Genomic DNA, 24514 nt, shown 5'->3' with positions numbered 1-24514 from the left:
TGGCCGTTTCAGGCCATTTACCGACCGCTAACGGCCGATTTCGGCCGTTACCGACCGGTAAATGGCCAATCGGTATGTAGGAGCCTAAATCCAAGGCCACATGTAGGTAAATCTACATTTACAGAATCTGTAAAATTACCGATTCGGTAAAATACCGAATCGGTAATTTTACCGATTCTGTAAATTCCACATGTAGGTGGGACTCTTCTGAGTCCCAAAGGCCTAAACGAATCGGTATTTTACCATGAAATCCAACTTCATGGTAAAATACCGATTCCGGTGTGCATGTGTGCATGCACACCTATGCCATGTGGCAGGCAGACCTGCCCCTAGGGCTTGTATGACTGCCACATGGCACCCAATCCTGTTTAGGGGGTGCCAGGGGGTGTCAAAGTGACACCCCCTGCACCCTTGTGAAATTCGGTATTTACAGATTCGGTAATTACCGAATCGGTAAAGCCTATTGATTCCCATGGGCTTTGAAGCCCATAGGAATCAATAGGCTTTACCGATTCGGTATTTACCGAATCGGTAAATACCGACTATTACCGATTCGGTAAAAGGGAACATCTGGATTCCCTACATACCCACCCCTCACATTTACCGATTCTTAATTACCGAATCGGTAAAATTCGGTAATTTTCGGTAATTAAGAATCGGTAAATGTTACTTACCTACATCTGGCCCCAAATGATTTGATTTAATATTATTATAGTAGTAGAATAGTAGAGAATAGTAGTGAGGGGGGGAGGGGGAATGGGTGTATTAGTATAGTTATTTTCATTATTATTTACTGTTATACATTTTATTTGGAAAATCTGAATTAAGTGACGTTGGATGATACTATTCATTCTATCAAACAGCTTATAAAAACATGTATTGGTAATGTTCAATGCCATACCCATTGCAATGACATTTGTTTAATGTGCATCACATATGTATTTCAATGGCACTTAAGTGTGCTTCATATATTCCTTCGAAAGAATGTAAATCGTACTGTTCCTAATATGTCATTGTTTTGTATTCATGAGTCAATTGCTCCAGCTGTTTAAATGACTCATTAGTTACATGTCTTTGACCTTTGTTTTGGGCAGAACAGTTCACTCTTCCTCATAATAATAAAATATGAGTTCGGCTGTTGCTTTCCTTTTTTTTAATTTGTAAGGACATTATAATTTTACTATGTAAGAATTTGTACATTTGTGCATAAATGGTATGTAACTGTTACCACGCATCTTTTAGCACGAAATACAGTTACAACAAACTATTACCACGCAGGACCCTTTACAACGAATACCTTTACAACGCATTACACTACAACGCAGATACGATTACAACGCATACCATTACAACGTAAGTATAGGTAAGTTCATCTTTTTTTAAAACCTCTATTAGGGGTATTGGGTTTGGGTTTTGGGGTACAGGGGTATTTTTAGGTTTCAGGGTTGGGTTTGGGTTTTGGGGTACAGGGGTATTTTTAGGTTTCAGGGCTGGGTTTGGGTTTTGGGGTACAGGGGTATTTTTAGGTTTCAGGGTTGGGTTGGGTTTTGGGGTACAGGGGTATTTTTAGGTTTCAGGGCTGGGTTTGGGTTTTGGGGTATAGGGGTATTTTTAGGTTTCAGGGTTGGGTTTGGGTTTTGGGGTACAGGGGTATTTTTAGGTTTCAGGGTTGGGTTTGGGTTTTGGGGTACAGGGGTATTTTTAGGTTCTAGGGTTGGGTTTGGGTTTTGGGGTACAGGGGTATTTTTAGGTTTCAGGGTTGGGTTTGGGTTTTGGGGTACAGGGGTATTTTTAGGTTTCAGGGCTGGGTTTTGGTTTTGGGGTACAGGGGTATTTTTAGGTTTTAGGGTTGGGTTTGGGTTTTGGGGTACAGGGGTATTTTTAGGTTTCAGGGTTGGGATTGTGTTTTGGGGTACAGGGGTATTTTTAGGTTTCAGGGCTGGGATTGGGTTTTGGGGTACAGGGGTATTTTTAGGTTTCAGGGCTGGGTTTGTGTTTTGGGGTACAGGGGTATTTTTAGGTTTCAGGGCTGGGTTTGGGTTTTGGGGTACAGGGGTATTTTTAGGTTTCAGGGCTGGGTTTGGGTTTTGGGGTACAGGGGTATTTTTAACATATATATTTACAAATTATTAAATAACAATTAATATAATTAATTATAATATTTAATAATAAAATATTTAATAATTAATTAAAATATTTAAATAATTATTAATTACATTATTTAAAAATATTATATACTTACCTATACTTATGTTGTAATGGTATGCGTTGTAATAGTATCTGCGTTGTAGTGTAATGCGTTGTAAAGGTATTCGTTGTAAAAGGTCTTGCGTTGTAAAAAATGCGTGGTAATGGTATGCGTGCTAAAAGTAGGCGTTCTAACATCATATATCCGTATAAATACTTATCTAATCTTACAGACTAATTCAATGAAGTGGTCAGAACTGCATAAAGCAGGCTCTTAGCAAGCTTTAAACTAGACTTTAAAAGTAATAAATATTACAATTGGGACACGGCCACTTCTTGGCATCTCACAATGGCAATGAGATTTGGGGTGATATTAACAATGTCCAGCCTGCATATCTCCCCACCACTTCTCCCTTTAACCTTTGTCTGTTCAGAACCATACACTTTATTTAAACAAAATATCTCAGAACGGACAGCTCAGTACAATAACCAGCACTATGAACATAAGAGATGCCAAAACGGGACTTGCAGAGCTGCTCAAATCTGCCACCTTCCTGAAAACCATAAACTGCACACCTATCCCTCACACTTCTTCATGCATTACATGCTGTGTCCCATAACATGATAACCACACCTCGGTGGTCCTCACGCACTACATGGAAACATTTCCCCCAAAGGATTAAAACAAAGACAGCAAACTTTCAAACAAACACCCTACAAAGGGTAGATTGGTACCAATATAGACAAGCATGTAAGTAGCCCACATAGTGATAGTGATAGGAAGCGCTTTATACCTGTTGCAATCAAAATACAAATCTGGGCGCAACGTACAAACGTACAATCCGAATTCCTTGTAAGTAGCAAGACTAACATTTCTTTCAAAAATAGCACGATTATTGAGAAACAAGCATTCAACTATGATGCTTAATGATCCATTACTTGCTTTTTCTCCTTCATCCGTGATATGTACATTTCAATTCAATCAGTGCTTAATTTATAAAAATAAAAAATTGAGTTGGGTGGGGGCAACGTTTTCCCCAGGAGATTCGGGCGTTTTCATTAAAAGGTTAATTGAACAGTCTTCTTTCTCATGAAGAGAAGTGAACTGCTACAATCGTTAGACAGAATGCAAAGTATAATACGTACAGCGAGAATAGTATTCTAAAATAATACTGTAAGAGCATTGTTCTAAGCCATATAAAAATACATACATAAATAACATAGACTAAAATACGCAGCTGGTGCCAGTGAAGGTATATTTATACCATGAAGGTGTTTAGGAATGCCATGTTTGACGTAAAGTCGGGCATATGAACATCATGAATTAACCCCTGGGGAATAGTTGTTCATTGTAAAGTAACTGAGTTTTTGGAGAAATCAATATTCAAACAAGGGGAAGTCCCTAACGGCTAAAGCTGGTTTCCCAAGAAATCGTTGTGACGTTTGGTGAATGGATGGAAGTAGCCAATGCTTTATTTGGGTATTATGGGCTATGCCTAAATAAGGGCATGATTTCTATGCCTAAATAAGGGCAACATGAATTGTACCTCTATAAGGGCTGCTTCTAAGCATATAGTTGACATTTGTAAATGCTGTCTGAATGAATCACGAAAATACATTTATGAAATGGCTCATAAATACAGAAGAAAAAAGCTGAAGACATTTCATGACAGATTTACATAAACTGTTTGAATGTGGACAACGTCAAATATTGTCTCTGGAAGTTTTCAAAGAATTCTAGTTCTCTATGAATAGTTCTAATTTAAGCAGATAACTTTGTGCCCAAAACTGAAAAATACAAATTTGGAAAAATGTATATTCTTGGAAAAAAGAGTTCCAAAGTTAGAACTTTGTTTTGAAAAATGAAGGTCGAATTCAGAGCTTCTCAGAACACTGTGTGCAAAAAGTCAGTGTTATTGTTTGGAGAAAACATCAAATCTTCTAAGTCTGTAAAGAATTCATTTACTATTGTAGGTGAAAGTTGGATCACCTCGTTAGGAAGATCAATCGCACATAGATGTGAAGCATCGTGGTCAGCAATGTTCGAATTAGATGGTACCTGTGGGCCTGTCGTTTCTCGTACCTCAGCAGTAGCATTTTGCACCTGTGAGATCTCAAAGAATGGCGTCATCAGAATTGGTAGCCGCTGGGGTCAACACAGTGCATGGGTCGTTACTGCTTCAAGCAAAGTATCAACATCCATTGGCATGACTGATGGGAGTGTGAGACAGGTGTCTAACATGCATTCTTCTCCTCATAGCAGGCAGCATAGAAACAGGTAAGATCCAATTTTGCCAAATTGGTCTGAATGACAGAAACTGTGTGTTTTTTATTTCTCTTAAACGAGTTAATCCCAAAATTTTAACGATGCACTAACGACACTTCATCGCCAGTAGAGTGGTCTCCACGGTGATCTGGGTGTCTCTCATGGAATGGCTTGCCATATTGAAGCAGTAGGAGCAAAAAATAGCATCCCTGTAGCGAGTCCCAAAATGAGAGGCAATCCGCCAAACACAGAGTGCATGAAGTTTGGAAATATTCCTAGGACTGCTTCAAAGGGTGCTAACAGTCCCAAAAAACGGTCTTAAATACATGTACAATACCACTCGTATCAGACATGTTTAAGATACAACTTAACATTTCCGAGAAATGTATAGGGCAATTTGTATTTAAGAGGGCATGTACCTCTTTAGAAATCCTTGGGATTTGCAGATCATAGGTCTCTTTAGCCGAGGTCAGTGGTACAGATTTCTGTAAAAGAATGGCTTTCATTCTGCTTAAAGTATCAATTCGTATAGAAGAGATGTTCAGTGAAGGCCATAACGGCGACTCCCGGTCTGTCTTGGTTTTAGGAAAGAATATTTGCATACAGCAAGTGACCCTGGCTGACACAGTTACGAGATAGGGTAAACCTGGCAACATGATACAGCAGCTGTGATCCCTCAACATGAGGTAACTTCCATTAGAAAGCTGTCCAAAAATTGGATCAATCACTGCAGTAGGTGGCAGTATAAGTTGTTAGAGGAACCATCGCAGGCCCCGTGTAAATTAGTTCTCTGACAAAGGAGAGAACTGCTTAGTGCGTTTTCATAATTTTTACCACTAAGAAACACTTCTTTCCCCCCTCTCCAACATTAGTGTGTATATGGTAATTCCCAGGAGGTCTTGGTGTATTCTTTACCCAACGTTTCATATGTGCCTGCTGGTACATGTTTTAGGCAATATTGAAAATGGAAAATTGTAACAGGCAGAGTGATTGTTCCGTGTATAATCCAATCAGTGGATGGCTTTTCAGCGACTGTAAATGGCAATATTTCCAGTTTTTCAATGCTCAGCACCGTATAGTCTGCTCTCCTCTGTGCCAGTTTGATCTGTTTATCAGTAAGATTGAATTCTGAAAACAGTGACGTAGTATTGATTAAATGCCAAGGCAAATAGCCTGAACAAAGGTTTTGTAACGTCCAGCCTAATAGCATGATAGAACGTAATTGCGACTGACCATGTTACAACATGACCATGTCCTGTTCCTTTATGTCTATGGCAGAGGATACTATGCTGTCTAAATAATATATTCTGGAAGACAGAGTTGTTAACCGATTGTCAACTACAGAGAGAGATTTCTCTAAATGAATATGATAAATTTCTCGTATTCTTTCTGCAGTTTCTGCTGGGGTAACCTTCCATATTTCATTATAAGCAGCGTAGATACCGGCATATATGAAACATTTTTGACGTGGTCTTCTTGGACCTAGACAGAATTCCCTAAGATCAGTGCCATCTTTAAGCAAAGATAAGTGTTGTTTTACATCCTTGAGTGTAGATGTATGTAACCATTCAAGGCACAGTTTCCCTACACTGTGTGTTGTTACTATTCCTGGATGCTGTCCCTGAATATATCTTGGATCTGGCTTAGTGAATGTGAACCCCTGTGTTTTATGCAGGAATCTATCTTGACAGGCGTTTGTGTTTGTGGGACAGATTAACCTTTTTTTCCAATCTGGATCTGTCTGAGTGATGCAAAATAATAGTATGTACGTCGACCTCCCCCTCTGAAGTGTTACTGCTGTCAGGTGTAGGTGTAGGTATGGACGGATTGTTTAGATCTTTTATCTTAGCTAATCCAAGACAAGATGTCTGTTGGACAGTGTCTTTCAAAAATATAATTTGCTCTGGGATGATGCAGGCTCTAAATAAAGCTTCTAATCCCTGCACTTGCCAGTCTTTTGTGCTCCAGACAGTTTTTGTCTCAATGTTTTCTTTCCAATAGTCGAAAACGAGTGAAGATAGCTGAGCATAAAAGGCGGCAGAATAAATTAGTTTGGTATTTGTCAGCATACTTTTCATTCCTGTCTTATCAACATTTTTAAAGTAAAATGATTCTGGATTGGAAATATTAAAACCTGAAAAGTATGGAAATTTTCCCAAAAATGTTTTCGAGCTACCCTTTGGTGGCTTCGGAAAATTTTCCCATTGGTTATACATCAGTACATTTCTAGGATTTGCAGATCTGTGCTAGAAATGATGACCATAGTGATTATAACAATACAATTGTTCGTAATCTGATGAACCTTCTACGTATTCATGATTTGTAAACTTTGCAGACATTTTCTAAGTCTGACATCATATTATTAACAGTCTCGAAGTTCCAATCATCAGAAAAGGTACTAGATGAAACAAAGTTATTCAAGGAAATCTTGAACTGGTGTGGAATCTTCAACAGCTCTGCCAGGCCAAAAATGTCATAATCAGTTCTGTCCCAAGCTATATCACCAGGTATAGGAATGGCTGTGATGCTCACTGATGACAAGTCTCTTTGTTCACGATGAGATGATTTGTGTGGCTTGAGGAGTAAGTTGATGTTCTTACTTGCTGTGTCCTTTTTAACAAATCTTCCATTTATCAGCATTCCCAAAGTTATTACCAAAGGAGAAGAAAAAGCACACCCAACACAATCCAAAGTTCAATCCATGGTGGAACCAGATAAGTCTTTTCCAAGTATTGAAAAAGTTATGTTGCTTGTTCTTTCAAAGTTCTTTTTACTGGCGTCATTTCAGGTTTGCTGGGAACCTCAAAAAACGTATCAAAGTTAATGAAATTGCCAGGGGCAGTTCTGTTAATGGTCGGGATTGCACCCGGATTCGTTGAAATCGCTGGAACCACTTGATCACTTGATACATTCGTGTAGTCTGATGCTATTTTGTTGTAGACAGGTGTTTCTTGATGAACTGTTATTTGGGTCTCAATAGGTAAAAGTTCCATAGCTTTGTTGCAAAGACCTTCATTTCGTACTGCATATTCTTCAAAGGTGATGAGTTTTTCAGTTTGAACCACTTGGATAGTAGCCAGATTAGGGCATCTGCTACATTGACGGAGTCCACTTGGCCTACTGCTTATGATCGGCCTCATGATGTGGTTTGACCAGGTCGATGGACATGAAACTGTTCTCCTTTTTACCAGCAAGGGGCGGCAGTAATACTGTTCTTGATCTGTGGATTGCTAGGACAAGCACTGGTTGTCTTTAAGAAGGCCCAAATTCCTTCTTGTTCGCGATCTTTTCTCTGACTAGATCCCCAATCTTTGGAATCCAGACAGGCCTTGCTGGGACGGTCGGTTTCTCTTCAGTGGTGGTTGGCTTCAGAAACACATTACTTTGTTTCATTTTCATTTCATTTAAGTCCTGTAAAACAGCCAACCGGTCTTTGATATCAAAGGATTTTTGGTCTACCTCTGAAGTCTGACAATTGAGGTCCAACACTATCATTCTGGTTCCAAAAAGGACTTCGTATGGCGTGGTACCCCCTAGAGAACTTCTTGGCAGATTGTTAAGACTACGTCTGACCCACCCGTCACCCGAGCCTAATACCATAGCTGTTATAGATTGCTTAATGTCCCGTTTTTTTCTCTCCACTACCGAAGTTCTCTCAGGATGGAATGGATTAGAGTACCGCAATGCAACGCCCAATTTGGCCATGGCCTCCTTGTAAGCTCAAGAGCTAAACGCAGGACCCTGGTCAGAATGTAGCGTGCTGACTGCGTATGGCCTGATGAAGACTCGCAAATCCTTTGTAACAGTTTGAGGGTCAGCCGAGTTCGGAGGCCACATCTAAAAGAATCTTGTCTTAATATGTGTGGGACCGCATTTCTCCATAGGGATGTCCGCGTGTAGAAAGTCTAATGCTATCTAAAAATGGTGTCTGTACTGGGCTGGCTACACTGTAGTCAGGTATCTGGTGGCGTTGCCTGCTGGGATCTCTTTTGCAGTCATTGCAGTTAATTGCAAATGTGCGAATGTGAGCATTCATCCCTGGCCACCAGTACATCTCTTTCAATTCTAGGATAGACTTAGAGTTTCCCTGATGTATCAGACCCTCTCCCAAATGTGCTTCGTGTATCAAAGCTACTCTACGTGTCCTATTTGGAATTACATTATCCCCCACTCCAGGGATTCGAGCAAAAGGAACGGAGTTTGCATCAATTATATATGAGTATTTGAGTGGAAACTTATTAGGTAACGCTGCACCGCTGCCTTTGCCTGTGGCATTGACAGCTAGCATTATTTCACAGTCTATTTTCATTTTTGAACGAGTGATTGCAGCTACGGAAGCCGTTTGCACAGCTGCCTTCGCGGCTTCATCAGCCAATGAATTCCCTTCAACATGAACACCATCACGTTGATGACTCAGTGTATGTATCACATGAGCGTTTTGTAGTCCCTGTTGTAACTGAACTACTTGTTCCCAAAGCAATTTATGCTTGATTGTGCCACCTTTTGCATCTTTGTAACCATTTTGAATCCAGTTCTGCAAGTATTCATTGTAATATTGAATACAATAATACAAATCGCACACTGAGTGTGGGGAATTCGCGATCTGTATTTTCAAGTGCCATCTTTAATGGTTGTAGTTCAGCTCCCTGAGCTGTATAATCTCCTAGAGATTGCGTTTTAGTGACCATTGGTCGGAATTTGCCATTGCGCCAGCAACCTTTAACGATCACGCACGCCGCACTATATGCTTGTTTACCCCCCATAGCGGGTTGAGCTGATCGGTCAGTATAGATTATACATTCATACTGCTCTAGAGGCAGAATTTCAGTAGGCAGAGGACATTCTTGTTCGTATTGTAGAAATGCTTCTGTCTTCAAATATGGGTCAAAAACGTATTCAACGTCTGTTGCAGCAAGAGAATTAACCCATTGTATCCATCTCGGATGTAAAGCTTTAGCATTTGGAATGCTCGTTTTGTTTATTGCCTCTAAGGCAGGTACAGGTGTAATGACCATATTGAGTTTACTCTGTGCGAGGGCTCTGTCTTTTGCTACTGCATTTTGAACTTCTGTCAGAATTTTTTCTGTAGAAGTGAATTTAATTTCTGCTTATGTGTACAAGTGTGATTTGTAAGCTATTGGTACTTTTTCACTTTCGTTAAAAGTTAAGTACTTGAATCCGCATTGTCCTGGAATGATTCGGATCACTAAGTTGCGAACGTTTATGCGTGTTTGCAGATGTTTAGCTGCCAACATGTCTGTTTGCAATGAATGCAAAATTTCTGTGTTTTTTGTGTCCAATTAACTGTTTTAAAATCAAGTTTTATTAATTCGTAGAGAAGTTTAACCCATTCTGCGTAGTTAAGCATGTAAGTTCTTCCGATATTCAGGAAACCTAGAATCACCTGTAAGGTTTCAGCATTTTTGGAGGTTGGAGCATGCCACACTTTTCTAAAAAGTTAGCTGCCAGGCTTTTGCCTCAATTGATAACTCATATCCTAGAAAAAGGACGTTGAGGTGGATAATTCTCGATTTCTTAAAACTGAATTTTTACACTTCAGAGGCGAATCCCAATGTAATTGTATTCAAGTGCCTATCCAAGTCATCATCTGTCAGATAGATGTCATCCCTGTATGATAATGCTTCGTCATCATACATTTGTAGTTACTCTGTTACTCTAGCTAAAAATAATCCAGGACTATTATTGAATCCCTGAGGGAGACAACAGAATTGATGCAGTATCCCCATAATTGAGAAAGCGATCAAATACCTACTTTCTGGTGCAATGTTTTGACAGAAGAAACCGTTAGAAATATCCAATGTGGTTTTATATTTTTTACGCACAATGTTATTCATTAATGCTGCACTATGTGCATTTTGTACTGCAAAGGTTTTGCAACAAGGGTTTAAGTGTCTGTGATCCAATACTAGACAATATGTATTGTCTGATTTGGAGACAGGAAACAAAGGATTGTTTATTGATGAAGTGCATGTTTTAATCACCCCTTGGTATTCAAGTTGATCTAATATCTCCCTGGCCTGTTTTTTAGCTTCTTGCTTAACTGGATACTGCCTTTGTGCAGTCGGTTGATTTTTTAACTGGATTTTAAGGTTAGGAGAATCCTCATCCCATCCTACATGATTTTTGTATAATGCAGGAGGCTGGGCGACTGCCCAATTCTTGGCATAGGTATGTTTTCGATGAGTTGGAATGTGGTTGGAGAAGGCTGGCATAATGATGTTTTGTCATGTGGGCCCTCCCTGACAAATTGTGGTGGCCAGTCTTTTTCAGCGAGAAGAATGCCATAACCCTTAGAAAGCCACTCCCAAAAGAGTGCTCTCACTTTTCTTGGTAAGTCCCCCTCCATCTGGAGTGTTATTTCATGTAACTTATGTGGACAACTAACCCTGGTATCTGCAGAATCAACTTGAATGAATTCATTCAAGTCCACTGTCTCCAGATGATCTTTCAAGTTTGTGCGAGCTATAGTGACTTCTGCTGCGCTGTCCAACGTTGTCTGAGCCCGTTCCCCGTTCTTGAGTTGTGTCCTCAAGATCCTCGGCATGTCTGAATTTTAGACCTGCTACCTTCTTTTTGGTGAATTGAGGATTCTTGTTTTTCTGAACGTGTTCTACCTTGTGTTCTGACCGTCCTCTTGTTTTGGATTTCTGTGACGAAGTCTTAAAGGTACGAGTGGAACATATATCAGTATCTTGATATCTATCAGGTTTTCTCAAATTGTCCCTGTTCCTGAAGTTATACCTCCTTTCAGAAGGCTCCTTTTGAGGAGACATACCTTTGGATGTGAAGTAGTGTGGCTCACTGGTTAGAGGCGGCAGACCCGAGAGCAGAGGACGGCCCGGGACCAGGGTTCGATTCCCGGCGCGGCAGGTTTCTGGACCAGGGTCAGCGGACTCGATAATTCTCTCGCCTCGGTGCCCACTCTGATCAGCGATCACACTCGGCAACTCTGGGCAGTAGCTTGCCTCATCTTCACTAACGGCCCCACCAGACCGCCGGGGATGCCTGGTCTCACCCTGGAGATACCCATTAAGGGACCATCTCTCAGGGAAGCCAGGAAGGGTTTCGCAGCGGTCGAAGCGCCTTGGGACCCTACGGGTAGGTAGTGCGCTATATAAATGCCAATACATACACATTGGATTGAGAATGCTTCTCTTTAGAAGTTTGTTTGCTATTCTCCCACTTCTTTTCAATAGGAGTAGGAGTGTTTTAATTAAAGACCTTTTCAGGACCTTGAGACAGTTGGGGTTTAACTGGTTTCCCACATAAACTGTCTCTGCCTGATTCTTCATAGGATTTTTCAATTATTCTGGCCAGTTCTTGTGGTTGTTCAGTTACATCAAATTCCCTTAACTTTTGGTGGATCACCACAGATGCTGCTTCACCTTTAATATTAGCTAATATTCTTGTTGAGACCTTTTTGAAATCTTTCAGTAATTTCATACCTAGATTTAAAGTAGGCTCTGCCCCGTATTTTACCATTCAAAGAGGCTTTATTCGAGTATTTCTCATAAAAGCACAATACATATAAACATTTTAAAACTGTATTAAATGGTTGCCTCGAACAAATAAAAGCAAGTACTTTTATATAAAAAGCATAAATATACATATAATATAAAATACAAACTACGTCAAGTAGATTCAATAAAACCATCCCAATGTAAACAGTTACTCGGCTAACAGTTTATGCCTAATGGACCAAGCCCACCCCATAAATTTCGCTACTGCTATGGACAGTGGCAAACAAGAACTAGTGCAAATGATTCTCAAAGCTATGATGCTACTGTTGGTACCTAAGTTTTTACATGCAGGTTTTAACCAGTTTTGCCTAGGGATGGCATAGGCTTGACAGGCGAATAAAAAGTGCCCAATAGTCCCCTTTGCAGATCCACAAGCGGGGCAGGAAGTATTAGATGAACCCCGCCACCTGCCAGTTAGGGACCTGAGCGGAAGTGCACCTATCCTCAATTGACATAGAAGCTTCCTATCCCATGGCTTTGTTATATTGTCCTAATAAAGTTCATGGTCAGGAGAGATTTTAGATTTCAGATAGCATCCTGTCATAGATCTAGAGTCAGTATTTCTCCAGTCCCGTTCAGCCACATAGTCCCAATACAACTCCTTTACAGTAATTTTACTAGGAAAAAGTGTGCCTGGCGGGTTATCCCAAAGGGTTTGCAGGCCCAGCAAACATAACAAGGATCTAAGGTCTTTTAGCCATTTGATCCTATGGAAAACATCCCCTTTGATTAACGCTAAAAAGCCTTCAGCATAGTGCTTGAGTTCTGGAGTGGTCCAGAATCGTCTTCAATACAAAATCGGGTGAAGCTTTGCCAAATCAATCACTGCCTTTCTGCCCAGCTCGTATCTAAGGGGGAAAAGGGGGGTACTTTTGGGAAGACCAGTAATTGTCCTAAAGAACTTGTTTTCGGACCTCTGTAATGAATCGAGCTTTCCAAAACCCCACAACTCAGCCCGTATAGTGCTGAGCCAAGGGCTTTTGCCTCATAAACCTGTAGGGCTGGCATGATTGGTTTAGATTTTGATTTTCTGTGTTCTGCCCCGAGGGCTCCAGCTAATTGTCTAAGCCTTAATGTCGCTAGATCAATAAGCTGGGACCATTTGAGATCGTTGGTTATATAAATACCAAGGTAGGTAAAAGCTTTGACTACCTCTAGGGGGCGCTGGTTCATAGTCAGCCTGGATTGGAAACTACGGTGGGGGTTAAAAATCATTAACTTGGTTTTGGCCACGCTGACTTCAAGACCATTCTCCCCACAAAATTCCTCAAAGATGTTGAGGTAACACTGCAAGCCACTCGGGGTCTTTGATAGAATACGAGTGTCCTCCGCGAACATTAATATTGGGACCTTAATGTCCACCAACGAGGGGGCGACTAAATTAGCAGACAGCATTCTAGCTACTACTCCATTGATAAACAAGGAAAAAAGCAGGGGGGCCATTGCACACCCCTGCCGAACTCCCCGCTCGACCGGGAAGTCCGCTGTGACCTCCCCTTGACTGCCCCACTGTATCCCGGCAAAATTCGCCTCATGCAACCTCATAACTAAGGTCAGTAAATCCTCCGGTAGACCCAGTTTCCACAACACTGACCACAGCTTAGTCCTGGGAACCAGGTCGAAGGCAGCCCGCAAATCCACAAAAGCGGCATACAGGCTGCCCCCGCCCAGCACCACAGTTCGCCACCGTAGCAAAGTAAAGCGGAACACCTGGTCCACCGTACTAGTGGTCTTCCGAAACCCAGCCTGGTAAGGGGATACTGCATTGTTGTCGTCAACCCAGGCCATAAGCCTGTTCACCACCATCCTCCCCACCACCTTTTGAATGGTAGCTATCAAGCTTATTGGTCTGTAATTACCCGGCAAACCCCGATCACCTTTCTTATGTACGGGGATAATGATTGCACCCTTCCAGGATGACGGAACAATTGCTCCCTGGGCAACAGCATTGATCAAAAGCAAGATATATTTGCCCCAGCGTTCTCTATCATAAAAAAAAAAGACCTGCCGGGATCCCATCCAAACCGGGAGCTCTTCCTCTTGATACTGCACTTAGGGCCAACAACACCTCACCATGGCTAAAAAAGTTATCTTTGGGATATACAGCAATGAAACCATCCATCTCAGAGCCAGGGTGGCTATCGGCATATTGTGGCTTAAAATAATTGACCCAGTCCTCCTCACCAACGTTATTATTGGGGCAATTGGGTAAACCGCCACTACCCCATTTAACAATGCTCCAGAAGAGTCTAGAATCTTTAGTCCTACTTGCCTCCCTTAGTTCATTCCAATGCCTCTCATCCCATATTTTTTTAGCAGAGGCTATACAGTCCTTGTAAATCCTTCTTGCACTACGGATAGCCAGTTGATCTCTACTCTTAATAGCTATTCCCAGAGCTAGCTTGGCTTTCCTGCACTGAGCGTTATACCACCTCACAGGACTGAGAGGTGCCTTATTGGTTTTCCTACCCGGTTTCTGGAAATGGGATCTAATAACACAAAAAAGATTATCATGTATAGCAGTAGTTTCGTAAGACCCTGGTACAACTATGTTTGCCTGCTCTAGGGCAATTATCGCCTTGTCCACCTCCATGTCTATACTGACCATAGACTGTTGATTAGCCAAAACATTGGGCCATTTTAGCTGTCGCATGTCGTTGGTGGGTACGGGCAGGGGAGCACCAACCCACTCTTTATCGGGCTTTCCTGTTGAGGACAGCCACCATTTATGTGCTACGCACAGAGGGTCGTGGTCACTTTCTAGACTAGACTGTGCTTTACTTCCATATCGTGGACTCCCTTCCATAGTTGAAGGCTGCACAGAACGTAGTCTACCCTACTCCTATTTCGTCCATTATCGAAAGTACATGCCCCCCCTTGTCACTCATTGTTCGCCCATTTAGTGCCCTAAGGCCCCTTTCCAAACAAATGGCATTCAAACATATAATATCCTCAGGCCAACATTTAATTGGGTCTAGATTTAATTTGGGAACACCCCATAGCATATCCTCGTCCATCCCAACTAGATCATCACAAATGTCCAGGGGTTCAAACGTACGGTTAAAATCTCCAGCAATAATGGTTTTATTATTCATGGAGTATGTCTCAAGTAGGGAGACCAGAGCCGCAAGTACTACTGATTTTCCCCCATTGGAACCCCTGGCATATACATTAAATGTATCCATACACCCGGATAAGCCCATACCCACTTTTATGAGTTGGATATCATTACTACCTGTTTCAACCACTTTGATAGAAAAGGGCAGACATTGACGTACCCATATAATCAGGCCACCCTTAGGACGACCCTTTTGACCTTTAGTTGCCGGGATTGAATAGTTCAGATACCCTTGGAGAAAACAAGGCTCACACATCCAAGTCTCCTGGAACATACACACATCGAAGCAATTTACAAAATCTACCCAATCCTGTGTCTCCAGCTTCGGGCGGATGCCAGCTATGTTCCAGGAAACCAAACTTCCTACACCCTCCATATCATTTATTACCGATTCCCTAGGAGTGCCTAGCGGGGGTACATCAGGGTCTGTGTTATTATCAATACACTCTACTAGATTAGAATTCCCCTTAGTTGGAACCACCGCCTTGGGATGATGATCATGAGGGGGGTTAGCGACGTGCTCCGAGTTGCTACCTACTTGATTGAGGGCAAGTCAGTCGCATTCATTAAGCCCCGAGAGGACGTTGAATCTATTTGTTATTTCTGCTCCGCCTCTGTACCTTAAGTCTCCCCCGTGCCAACGTCAAAATGGTATCAAATGAGGTATAGGTCGCAACCCATGTCCTCCTATAGGGTAAGTTTGATTTGTAAACTTCCTCAGTGTAGGGATCCTATGGGTGGGTTTTCCCTGAGTGCCCGGTCTGTAGAAGAACCTGAGGGGCACGACTTCAATACCCTGCCCCCTCGCTAATGAATGCTGTTCTATCTCCCATAATATTCTGGCAACTGCATTCGAGTTGTTGAAGTTTATGACTATGCAATCACCCTCTCTGGTCTTCCTTGAGCGACCCACCCAACCTACTCTACGAACCATGAGTATGTCACGTCCTACTTCATGACCCTCTTCTAGATTATTTGCGAACCAGTGGGTGACCTTTGTCTTCAATTGGTAAAACCCCTCAGTTAAGCCACCTAGAAGAGGGGGCACATTAGTCATGACCACCACTAAGGGTGTACTTTGGGGGGGTAAGTCTAGTGTGAATTGGTTTCCTGTAACTAAATCAGAATTGTTAGGAGCCAAATACCCAGAAGCAAGTCTAACAGGTTCTAGCCGAGCTTCCTGATAAGATTGCGATGCCCCCTTCAGGGCCTTGGATGACTCAGGACATGTATTTTTTTCACCTAACTTGACTGAACTTACATCCCTATTTACCACTGTTTTATTTCCATTCAGCAGGGGGGATTTACAGATAGTGGGTGCTTGGTCACTTCTGGCGACCACCTGTTCTGGATTTGCAGAAGGAGTTTTGCCCTTGCTTTTTTCGTCAATCAGGGAATGTAACATTTGAGAGTTATCCTTAACTGCAATTTCCAGTTTGTCCAGACTAGCAGTGACTAGTCTCAGCCTCTCAATGATAGGGAGTAAAAAAGAACGAATCAGGTGTTCAACCTGCCCCACCAGAGACCCGTCACCATGCACATCTGGAGAAAGTAACTATGTTATCAGGCTCTATACAGATCCCCTCACCCTCTGGCTTATTCCCCTTTTTTGTGGGTTTAGACCTTTTAGCTCTTTTACTTTGTGGACCGCCCCCTCTTCTTTTCCTTTTACCTGTGGCTCTTTTATTTAAGGGCAGTGAGTCAACTACCAAACAAACCGGAGAGTCATTGGGAGAAGATATACAAATAGGAATTTCAACTAAATCAGCACTACCTGGCAGTGTAAACTAGTTGTTTTCCTCTAGGATATTTGCAAGGGAATCTAGTTCGATGCTGGACTCGGGCAGACCCAAGTCACTTAGCCGTTGGCTTATCCGATTCTCAGGCGTGGTGCAATGCTGAATTGCCCCCAGAGAGGAACGTTTTGAAAAGATCTCATCTTTTCTCGACAACACTTATCTGATGTTCCAGTGCAACAGAGACCCGTGTAAAATAATTGTCCAAAGTACCCAAAATGCTTCCAGTATTAGATTTCTCACCATCCTTGCCTCCCTTGGTTGGCTGAGCTGCCATTACACCTTAGTCAAGAGTTATCGAGTGAACACAGTGAATGCCTTAGAACAAAGACGAGAAGAAGAATAAAGAGATCACCGTTGTAATACGCCTGATACGTAGTAAAACCAAGGGGAATGGCCCAGCCCAGCCTCAACCGGCCTCAGACGGCCGTGGACGGCCCACCCTTTGCCCGGGCTTCGCCCGGCGCCGTCCCGTACGCGTTACGCGTGCGCGGAAATAGGTGTAGCTTTATATGGGAGAGGCGGGGGGCGGGAAGAGTCACAGGTGCGCCAGGTGGACTGCGCGCACTGACCTCTGGGACTCGCAGTCCCGCACCCTCCGGGGAACTCAGTCAATCTTCTCCCGGTAAAGCGAGTGAAGTTCAGGCAGGTCGAGACTTCAGGTCAGTCCTTCATTCAATCCTTGTGGCAGGAAACAAACAAACACCACCAAACGGCGGCGAGCGTATTCATTTGAATCTGTTTCAGGACGTCTGATATAACCGCCATAGACGGAACACCATGTGTTTTAGTGCAGATTGTAGCAAAGACTGGACCTCCAGATGTGGAGCGATCCCCATTGGTAAGCAGATTGTTAAAATTCTGTGTTTCTCATGAGGGGTAGTATTAGGAAATACTGCCTCAACTTGAGTAATTTTCTGAGCTATCCAGGATGGAATTTGTTCCCATTTTGCAGGCAACTTACCAAAGACCGAATGTAGAGTCTGTAATTTTATTTGTGCTCCTTTGGTGAGGGGAGGGTTGTGGAATCATTATTGCCGGTTGGACTGTAAGAGTCTGTATGACATATTGAACCAATTGTCTATAGATTTTGATTAGCTCTTTTGGTTGAGCTCGTAGTTCTGCATCTGTCATTATATTAATTTTAGGATGTGGTGTGTAGCTGGCTAATACTGGCCATGTTGCTCCTGGTCTACCTTGTGGATCGAGCCTGGTAACGTGATTTATATGTTTTAGGGCGCCTTTAAACCAGAGTGCATGCTCTTGGTATGTTAGTGGAATTTTAATATCCTCGACAGGAATGTATTCCTCTGGTGGTTCATCTTCTTTGTAGAAGTTAAACACTTCCATTACTGGATTTTCTTCAGGGAAGACTATCCATGAATAGAATACCTCTGTCTGGTGATATTCACGTGCCTCTATCACAAAAACTACCCTACCACCTCATGATGATAGGCCATTTCTAATAAGTTTTATAGTGATGGCTTTCCTTAAATTTTCTTAAATGCTTACAGCATCCTCGTCTGTTTCATTAAAACCTGTTGTGTTGGAAGCTTGTACTGTGTCGTCGCCTGTAGCTCCATTTGTCCCGGGATTTTACCCCCATTTATGGACATTTCTGTTGACTGAAAGTTTGCAGAGCAAGCGTCAAGGAAACAAAGATAAGGTGCACAAAATTTCGAACACTTTATCCTTTAACGTTGAACAAACCAAAAAGCTAATACATAGGATTTTTGTCCTACTCAGCTATGGCGGATATTTTCCTTTTACTCACTCCAGACGTCTATTGGAGTATTAACGGGAAAAAGGGGTCTCTGAGAAAAGCACGACTGAGTTTATTTAGTATCTAGTGTTAAATGAGTGCCTTACCAAACGTTGGGCACCATGTAGTGTAGTTCTTATATTCCCAATAGGCTCTGCACATTGGAATAATATATCCTATAGATTTGACGTAGGACTTAAGCCAATAAGTCTCTATCGAATATACTAAACTTAATAGTGAGTGCTAGCTAGCTCATAGGTCACTAGAAACTTTTTAGAATACACAAGAAGGGATCAGTTTCTGGGAACCGCATAGACATGACAACTTTGTTTCCCAAGACTAAGAATACATCTCTCAGAGTCGTGGAAACAATAGATAACTAGTGCACTCAGTCAATCGTGCATGCTTCGTTTCTACAGAGTTGCAGAGAAATAGAGAGACAGGCGTTTTCAATAAAATGTTTATTGACCAGTCTTCTTTCTCATGCAAGAGAGGTGAACTGCTACAATCATTAGACAGAATGCAAAGTACAATACGTACAGCGAGTATAGTATTATAAAATAATACTGTAAGAGCATTGTATGGTTTCTAAGCCATACAAGTGAAGTTGAACTCGGACAAGATGGAGGTCCTCATCCTCGGCTCCACCCTTTCAGCCTGGGACGACTCCTGGTGGCCGACAACGCTAGGAACAGCCCCGAAACCCACTGACCATGCACACAACCTCTGGGTCATTCTTGACTCCACCCTCTCCATGACTAAACAGGTAAACGCTGTCTCCTCATCCTGCTTCAACATCCTCCGAATGTTCCGCAGGATCTTCAGGTGGATCCCCACCAAGATGTGAATAACAGTCACCCAGGCCCTCGTCACCAGCAGGCTGGACTTTGAAAACGCCCTCTACGCAGGATCGTCGGCCAAGCTCCTGAGACGATTGCAACGCATCCAGAACTCCTTGGCACATCTGATACTCGACATACCTCACCGCAACCACATCACACCCCACCTGAGAGACCTTCACTGGCTCGCCGTCAACAAGAGGATAACCTTCAAACTCCTCATCCACACACACAAAGCTCTTCACAAGACCGGCTCAGCATACCTCAACAGACGACTCAACTTCCACCCCACCACTCCCCAGTTCTGCTACTCTAGCTTCGCACTCGCCACTGTCCCCCGCATCCGGAAAACGACCGCCGGCGGCAGATCCTTCTCCTACCTCGCCGTCAAGACCTGGAACACCCTCCCCACCAACCTACGGCAGACCCAAGACCTTCCGGCCTGCAGAAGACTCCTCAAGACCTGGCGCTTTGATCACTAGCAGCAACCCCCCCTAACCCCTCCCTCCAGCACCTTGAGACCCTCACGGGTATGTAGCGCACTCTACAAATGTCTTGATTGTTTGATTGATTGATATAAAAATGCATACATTTATGACATAGACTAAAATACTCAACTGGTGCTTCTAAAATACGCCTACCCCAATGTACCTAACCTAAGTCTAGTATGAGGGAGGAAGTAAGTATGGTCTTTTGCATAGGTTTAGTTTTGCCAAGAATCTACCAAATGTTTTTCTAAGTTCTAATCTGCTACCAACCTTATTTAGAATGAAGGAGGTCTGGTAACTCTTTCTCTGGACTATATTTCCCAACACCCCGCAAGGGGAGTCTGAAACACTGGAGTTGGATTCTCAGCAGAGGAGGCAAGCTTCCTGATCAGTGCATCAACTGGAGAGTCGGCTTCCTTTGGCACTTGCTGTAGCGAGCTGCATCGGGCAAGTAGGTTGTCAAACCGCTCCGACCCACTGTGCTTTGCTGTAGCAAGTGAGGGTATATTTATACCTTGAAGGTGTTTAGGAATGCCATTTTTGATGTAAAGTCGGGCATATGATCGTCATGAATGAACCCCTGGTGAATAGTTGTTCATTGTAAAGTAACTGAGGTCTTGGAGAAATCAATATTCAAGCAAGGGGAAGTCCCTAACGGCTTAAGCTGGTTTTCCAAGAAATCGTTGTGACGTTTGGTGAACGGATGGTAGTAGCCATGCCTGTATTTGGGTAGCATGGGCAATGTCTAAATAAGGGCTTGATTTCGATGCCTATATAAGGGCAACGTGAATTGTACCTATATAAGGGCAGGTATCTGGAAAATCCATTTGCATCTAAAACGTCGTACAACAACAGTAATGCTTTGCGCAAGGAAACTGGCAATCTATCTCCTTCAGCAATAGTTTGTGAAACATGAAGAGCATAAAGTAAAATAGTTGGATAGTTGGACCCAACTACAGAATATGGTGAGGGAGCCCTCTGACTCTCATATCCTACAGAAATTCCTTGGCCTTTGGCTAAGTAGGGGCTCCCAGATGGTAGGGCCACCCCTTGGCCGAAGTGGCCTGGGTTACCCCCCTGGAAACATGCCTAATGGACAGACGTATCAAAAACATGACCCCCTAGTTCCTGGACATAACGTACCATGACACGGGGCTACATGATGACTTCAGCAACAAAATGTGCATGCCACAGCATATTTCATGGGTGTTTACAATTCCAACAAACTCACTGAAATTTGGGCAATGTATTGTTTTTAAACCCTCACAGATTAAGTCTTAATGCCGGAACAATTCAAGAGGTGTGTGCGTTTCACTAATACCATGAATTTTCAAATGCAAAAACCAAGAAGCATTTTCATAACGCCATGTTTCTCCTATCTTTGTAGAGGAGATCAGCGCTCACAATCACTGTGTTTTCCTAGCAAAATGTTTGTAGTGTGTAAATAAGCATATTATCTATCAACGATTAATTCTAATTTGCAAAACATGCAGTGATTTTATTTTTAATATTGTTAAGTAGGTGAGTTCTTATGTAAAAACTAGTGCACGGCGTGAGATGAGGGAGCAGAAGTTGCCAGTCACGGAAGACATACCGTCATACGTGGTTAGCAGCCCCCTGTCACTCCTAATAAAAAAGCGGAACGCCAAAGGGAGAAAAGAAGGGGCTCCGGGACCGAAAGGTATTCCACCTGCACTGTTCAAAGCAAAGACGGTGGACTGGGCTGACATCCTGCAACCTCTCTTTCTGGAAGTCAGGCTGCTAAACATAATACCCAAATCTTGAAAGGGCTTGACAATTGTGCTAATTTACAAAAAAGGAGACAAGCAGAGCCTAATAATTACTGCCTAGTTGCCCTGATAGATAATGAAGCAAAATACTTTCTGGGCATTATACTAGAGGAGTTCGGGCAGAGGCAAACTAGATAATACAGCTGACCAGACTGGCTTCCGCAAAATGCCCGGTACATCAACAAATATTCTTACAATCTCTGTACTAATTGACGCAGCAAAAATCTCTAACCTATCCTTACATCTATGTTACATCGACTTTCGTGCTGCTTTCGACAATGTAGAGAGGGGCAGACTGTGGGGGAAACTGATGCTATGGGGCATCCCACAGCTCATTTCAAACATTCTGTCGCTGCTCCATACTGATACATGGGTGCAGGTGAAACTAGGCGGCGGTACCCACCTCTCCTCAAAAGTCCCCACAACAAAAGGTCTTGCACCAACCCTGTTCAATCTATTCATGGTCCACCTCCCAAAGTTGCTTAATACCTGTAACTCTCAATCACCCAACCTAGGTTCAAAAACATTGTCCAACCTGATATTTGCAGACAACGTAGTTCTGCTTAGTCACACCTATGTTGGTCTTCAACATCTACTAACGGAAATGCAGAACTGGCTATCGAAAATAACTTAAAAATAAATCTGAGTAAGACTAGGACAATGACAATAAACAACAAAAAAAACCTGCAAAGGAACTGGTTTCTGGGCGGCATTAAACTCGAACCAGCTCACGAGTATAAGTACCAAGGAGTTATAATCGACAAGGAAGGGTCACTTAAGCGCCAGATAGAGGAAATAAAAGGAAAGGATTGTTGATATCTTTATCGATGGAAAACCTTGCAAATAAATTGATTGGGCCGACACTGAGCCCACTTTTGAAGGGAGTCCAGGCTCAACTACTCCCCTTGATTACCTATGGCAGTGAGGCAATGCGGGGAAGAGATGCCAAGGTTCTATAAAATACACTGGTCAAAGCATATAGAACCATGTTCTGCCTCCCACAAATACTTCACTGGCTCAAATAAGGCTAGAGTTTGATCTTACACAACAAGTCTTGACCAGGCAGGGATCGTATATCATCTGCTGGTATAAGATCAGAAGCGCCACTACAAATATGTTAAATCATCTGCCGTGGCACGACTTCCAGCATAGGGAGACCTCTCAAGCTAAAAGCTACCTGCAGCTAGCCCTGGAATCTACCAGACACAAGGACACGCAACTCTGCTATCTAACCTTTAAAAAACGAGCCTGGAAATGCATAAAACAAATTTCCTTGGTGGAGGACAAGGCAAGCTTCTCAAACAGACCTCATGCCTGGATGACCTTGAACTCCTACAAATCACTTGCCCCACAAACATTCTTTAATCAGGGATATCCCAAATCCATAAAAATGACCTTCCTAATGTATGGACTGAGGATCTTTCTGTGTGCCCACCATGGCTGAGGGCAATAGTACAAAACACATGCAGGCTGTGCAACACCAAACAAGGAGATATTTTACATCTAATCTGTTTATTCAAGCAACTGCATCAAGAATGGCTACAGTTCCTCAAAGCACCACTTAAGCAGAAAGGCACCCGTTCCAGGAGGCACGCAGTGCTGGCCTACCTAAACCCGGAGAACACACAATTGAACTGCAGACTGGTGAATTTCCTTATAGCGGCAGAACAAAAAATTCCAAAATTGCCAAAAAAATGTAAAAACATCAAATATAAGGATGAAGCTCTAACGTTGAATGATGTCCTGCAGACGGGAAGAGGTCTTTCCTTAGACCACACCAAGGACGGTCTACCAGCATTTTAGCGAATAATTTCGCAATAAGTTCAGATAATGGAACAACATGCACAATATGATACTGGTCTATGGGCAAGTTCGGTTTGAGCAAAAAATGCTGTGACAGTTCCCCATTTCACCGACAAACTAATGACATTCACTAACTCCACTATTGTCAGCTCTGATTTTAATTTGTACAGTATTTTTTTATCTTGGGTTCTAATTATTTTAATGGAAGATATTTTTTAATAACATAGTCCTCAAAAAGGTGGTAATGGTTGATGAAACTATGTCGAATATTAGTCTATAGTTCTTATCTTTTTAAAGTCAATACTGCAATGGTTTTTGTTAACTATGCAAAAAAAAGTAATTCAAATTCTAAAAAAAAAAAAAAAAAGCTAATTCTAGTGCACGCCCAGTCAGTGTAACACCTGTACCAGTATCTCTGAAATGGTCTGGCTCAGAAGCAAAGTGCCCTGGTCCCAAAATTAATTTTGATTCATTGATTGCTACTCGTCGTGTTTTGGAAATAACACTCATGGTGGTACCACACTAATCAAATGTGGTCTCTTTAGGCGTTTTAAGTGTAAGTATATAATACGCAGTGGTAAATAATTACCTTTGAATTTTATCCAATGTTACTATTTGTGTAAGATGTTTGTAAACTGTTTCATTGCTTTTAGTTATTCGTTATCTGTGCTTTTAGGATTAATTGATGATAATCAAAAACATTCTATTGATTGAATTTAAGGTATTTTTTGATTACCACAGATGCAATTACAGTTTACACAAAAGTCGATCTACTACAGAACACATTTATTTCAAAAGAAATATTAGTCGCCGTATTTTATTTTTGAAGGTCTGACTATAACAAAATGTTTACTACTCTTGGGACCTTTTACTTATGATCTAAGTCATTAATTTCTTTGGAAATAAATGAAACCACAGTGAAAA

At 42.2% G+C, this 24514-nt stretch overlaps 1 protein-coding gene across 2 annotated transcripts in view; it reads left to right on the top strand.

Moving 5' to 3' along the window:
• The window catches only part of GALNT13 (polypeptide N-acetylgalactosaminyltransferase 13), a 1171447-nt gene that overhangs the window by 738852 nt on the left and 408081 nt on the right, over positions 1-24514 (top strand). The window lies entirely within an intron of this gene.

Source organism: Lissotriton vulgaris, chromosome 2_1 (assembly GCF_964263255.1).
Source record: "Lissotriton vulgaris chromosome 2_1, aLisVul1.2, whole genome shotgun sequence".
Taxonomy (NCBI): domain Eukaryota; kingdom Metazoa; phylum Chordata; class Amphibia; order Caudata; family Salamandridae; genus Lissotriton; species Lissotriton vulgaris.
The sequence above is the reverse complement of the archived record's forward strand: the minus strand, read 5'-3'. Positions and strand labels throughout refer to the sequence as shown.